A 5,000-nucleotide genomic window follows, 5' to 3' on the forward strand; every position below is an offset into this window, starting at 1 on the left:
TACATACATACATACATATATATATACGTATGCTTTTCTTAAGGATTTATGTTTTCTTCCAACTACCGATGACTGTGTATGCGTATACATGTGTATATTTTGTATGTGTGTGTGTGTGTGTGTGTCTGCTGGTATGTGTGCATGTGATGAGACAATGGTGTCACCATGGTAAACAAAAGACACATTAGGTGTGTCTAATCCGCTTAGATTAACTAATGCCCCCCCCCCCCCAACATCTTTCAAACAAGGATTAATGACACAACTAATTAAAAAAAAAAAATAAATGCTCGTTATATAAAACTTAATTAAGACAACCTAAATAACCGAAATATTTCTGCTGACATGCTGCTGTTGTTGTTGTTGATGCTGCTGCTGCTGCTGCTACTGCTGTTGTTAATCGTTTCCTGACAAATGGAACCCAGGATCGACAGAATTTACTGAAGACCTTGAAGAGTGAGGAGAGGTCTTTGAAGGGGTCGTGATTAATGATTAAAGGATTCTGGCAATCAGCTGATTGATCACTTCATCATTACACTAAACAATAATTAAACAATCAGGTGCGCAGGTGTGGCTGTGTGGTAAGTAGCTTGCTTACCAAGCACATGGTTCCGGGTTCAGTCCCACTGCGTGGCACCTTGGGCAAGTGTCTTCTACTATAGCCTCGGGCCGACCAAAGCCTTGTGAGTGGATTTGGTAGACGGAAACTGAAAGAAGCCTGTCGTATATATGTATGTATGCGTGTGTGTGTTGTGTGTCTGTTTGTCCCCTAGCATTGCTTGACAACCGATGCTGGTGTGGTTTACGTCCCCGTTACTTAGCGGTTCAGCAAAAAAGACCGATAGAATAAGTACTGGGCTTACAAAAGAATAAGTCCCGGGGTCGAGTTGCTCGATTAAAGGCGGTGCTCCAGCATGGCCGCAGTCAAATGCCTGAAACAAGTAAAAGAGTAAAAGAGAATCAGGTGCAGGAGTGGCTGTGTGGTAAGTAGCTTGCTTAGCAGCAACATGATTCTAGGTTCAGTCCCACCACAAGGCACCTTTGGCAAATGTCTTCTACTAGGGCTTCAGGCCAAGCAAAGCCTTGCGAGCGGATTTTGAAGTCTAAACAAAGCCCATCATGTGTGTGTGTGTCAAGGTGGCGCTGGCATTAGCCACGTTTGGATGGTGCTTTTTACGTGCCACCGGCACAGGGATCACAACTGCTATTTCCATTTGATATTTATTTCAATGTTTATGTACTTGACTCAATAGGTCTCCTCAAGCACAGCAGGTCATGTGCCACCGGCACAGAAGCCTGTCAAGGCAGCACTGGCATCGGCCACGTTTGATATATATATATAATAATAATAATAATAATAATAATAATAATAATAATAATAGTATTAGGGAGTATATCCAAACTTACAGGGAAAAATTAGATTTAGGATTAAATCAAATTTCACAGTATAAATATATAAAATATGAATTAGAGATAAAAGCAGTATTAGGCAACTCAAACTGAAAAACATAAACCAAAACATATAAAACAAAAAATAAATATAATTAATATAATATATATATATAAAATATAAAATTTAAAATATAAATAATTAAAATTTTAAATTTTATATTTTATATATATATAATTGCGCCTGGATCGCGCCTTTCTCATCCACGTGATCCCAATCGTCCTCTTGAAATCGTCACTCCACCGTCGTGGAGGTCTTCCGGGTGGTCTTTTCCGCTCATGCGGGTACCACTCGACAAATGCGTGCATCCACCGATTATCGGTGAGCCAGGCAACGTGTCCAGAGAGGAGTGGACAGCGTACTGTGACCAGCGGTGTCAAATGGACGCCTGACGGACTGGTCGGTCAAAGTGATCAAAGTGATATATATATAATATTAATTATATTTATTTTTTGTTTTTTATGTTTGGAGTTTGAAAAGGTGCTCAGAGTTATCATTCATGACAAGAGAATTCATCCGTATGCATACAGGGTGGGAAAAAAGTCACTATACGGTTACTTATAATAAAAAGGGCAAAGCATTGAAGCAGGTGCCGTGTTGTTTGAACAGAATCGGTAATTAATTTACTATTGTTTACCATAGCATTTTGTTATTATTAACCAGAATTAACCAGAACCATTTTAATAATTAATATATGAGCTGTTGATTAATTGCTTTATCTTAATTAATATTGTAAGTGGAAGCACTCCGTCGGTTATGACGACGAGGGTGCCGGTTGATCCGAATCAATGGAACAGCCTGCTCGTGAAATTAACGTGTAAGTGACTGAGCACTCCACAGACACGTGTACCCTTAACGTAGTTCTCGGGGATATTCAGCGTGACACAGAGAGTGACAAGGCCGGCCCTTTGAAATACATGTACAACAGAAACAGGAAGTAAGAGTGAGAGAAGTGTGTGGTGAAAGAGTACAGCAGGATCACGACATCCCCTGCCGGGGCCTCGTGGAGCTTTTAGGTGTTTTCGCTCAATAACACTCACAATGCCCGGTCTGGGAATCGAAACCGCGATCCTATGACTGCGAGTCCGCTGCCCTGACCACTGGGCCATTGCGCCTCCACAATATTGTAAGTAACTGTATAGGGACTTTATTGCCACCCTGTATATATTTTATTCACCCCACAGCTTTTCACCACGCTTGTTTTTAAGTGAGGTCTCTGGCTTCGGAATTCTTTGAACTCTGATTTATAGCAAAGCTGGTGGTTTCCGGTCCCTTAATGTTTTAAATTTACCTGCACAGTTCATGCTTTGGACAGCCACTAGTATTATTATTAATAACAATGTAATTGTATGTGGTGATGGTGGTAACCCCCTTCGGTCATCACTGACCATGGGTTTGCACCTAGAGAGTTACCCTCTGAGGCACAAGTCTGGGCAAGGTTGTTATTTTATGGAAGACCAGCAGTCGCCCATGCATACCGGCCTCCCCTCTCCACACCACTAGTGTTATCCAAGGGGCCGATACAGCTTGGCACCTGTGACGTCGCAACTCATTTCTACAGCTGAGTGAACTGGAGCAATGTGAAATAAAGTGTCTTCTCAAGAACACAACGCGCAGCCTGGTCTGGGATTCAAGCTCACAACCTCATGGTCGTAAGCTCGACGCTTTAACCACTGAGCCACGCGCCTTCACTGAATTGTATGTAGGTATATATATATATATATATATATATATATATATACGGCCATATCACGTTGAAAGCACCGGTTCTCGTCCGATCACCGAAGTGAAGCAACGTTGAGCCTAGTCAGTACTTAGATGGGTGACCGTTTGGGAAACCTAGGTGCAGTAAGCATAGCAGATTGTTATAGGCGTAGGAGTGGCCGTGAGGTAAGTAGCTTGCTTACCAACCACATGGTTTCGAGTTCAGTTCCACTGCATGGCACTTTGGGCAAGTGTGTTCTACTATAGCTTCGGGCCGACCAAAGCCTTTTGAATGGATTTGGTAGACGGAAACTGAAAGAAGCCCGTTGTATATATGTATATATATATATGTATGTGTGTATGTGTGTGTATGTTTGTGTCTGTGTTTGTCCCCCCAGCATCGCTTGACAACCGATGGTGTATTTACGTCTCCGTAACTTAGCGGTTCGGCAAAAGAGACCGATAGAATAAGTACTAGGCTTACTAAGAATAAGTCCTGGGGTTGATTTGCTCGACTAAAGGCGGTGCTCCAGCATGGCCATAGTCAAATGACTGAAACAAGTAAAAGAGTAAAAGAGTAAAAGAGTATATATATCACGTGATCACTTGATATCAGATGTTGTTACACATCGCTGGTCACAATGCACTTCGTATTGTTTTAGCCTTCAAATGACGCCACCCCGCTGGCTAAGCAAGCAGGCCAACAGAAGAAAGAGTGAGAGAAAGTTGTGGTGAAAGAGTACAGCAGGGATCACCACCACCCCCTGCTGGAGCCTCGTGGAGCTTTTTAGGTGTTTTCGCTCAATAAACATAAGGCCTGGCCTGGGAATCGAAACCGCGATCCTACAACCGCAAGTCTGCTGCCGTAACCACTGGGCCATTGCGCCTCCACATATATATACATATTACACAAATACTAGAACTGGGCGCCACTGCATAGTGCCAAGGACTCCAAATTTGTATCAAGATGTAGGACAAGATACTGTGATAGCCTGGGCTTCAGAGGTCCACAGCTCTTCAATATCCTCCCGAGGGACCTGAGAGGCCTGCAAAGGGGTGGATGCAGATGTCTTTAAAATAAAACTGGACCTCTTCCTGTCAGGTGTCCCAGATGAACCAACTTCACGGCAGGAGGGGCAGATGAGGGCAGCTTCTTCGAACTCTCTCATGCACCAAATGGCATTTGCTAAAAAGCATTGGTGAAGTAAAATTATGTAGCAGCACCAAATGGTGGTGCCCCAGCATGGCCACAGCTTGTGAGCTGAAACTAGATAAAATAAAAAAAAATAATAAAAAAAAACACACACACACACACACACGTAAGATCCAAGGATTGAGGTGTAGAAAGAAAGATTCAAGCAATCCATAGTAAATACAGATTCTGATTGAATCTTCCGTGTGTAAACATGTACCTCCTTTTGACAGTGTAAACTTCCTTTAATCAAAATACCTATTTCCTTATTGCCCACAAGGGGCTAAACACAGAGAGGACAAACAAGGACAGACAAACAGATTAAGTCGATTATATTGACCCCAGTGCGTAGCTGGTACTTATTTAATAGACCCCGAAAGGATGAAAGGCAAAGTCGACCTCAGCGGAATTTGAACTCAGAACGTAGGGGGAGACAAAATACCTATTTCTTTACTACCCACAAGGGGCTAAACACAGAGAGGACAAACAAGGACAGACAAACAGATTAAGTCGATTATATTGACCCCAGTGCGTAACTGGTACTTAATTTATCGACCTCGAAAGGATGAAAGACAAAGTCGACCTCGGCGGAATTTGAACTCAGAACGTAGGGGCAGACGAAATACCTATTTCTTTACTACCCACAAGGGGCTAAAC

The 5,000-nt window shown here is 42.6% G+C and overlaps 1 protein-coding gene and 1 non-coding gene across 2 annotated transcripts in view; one reads left to right on the top strand and one right to left on the bottom strand.

Moving 5' to 3' along the window:
- Nucleotides 1-5,000, bottom strand: part of LOC115226298 — a 38,689-nt gene that overhangs the window by 28,934 nt on the left and 4,755 nt on the right. The gene's annotated exons all lie outside the window — the stretch shown is intronic.
- Nucleotides 3,184-3,302, top strand: LOC115226824. Its single transcript, XR_003883036.1, has one exon. It is a non-coding gene; the product is annotated as a 5S ribosomal RNA (ribosomal RNA).

This window comes from Octopus sinensis, linkage group LG30 (assembly GCF_006345805.1).
Source record: "Octopus sinensis linkage group LG30, ASM634580v1, whole genome shotgun sequence".
Taxonomy (NCBI): domain Eukaryota; kingdom Metazoa; phylum Mollusca; class Cephalopoda; order Octopoda; family Octopodidae; genus Octopus; species Octopus sinensis.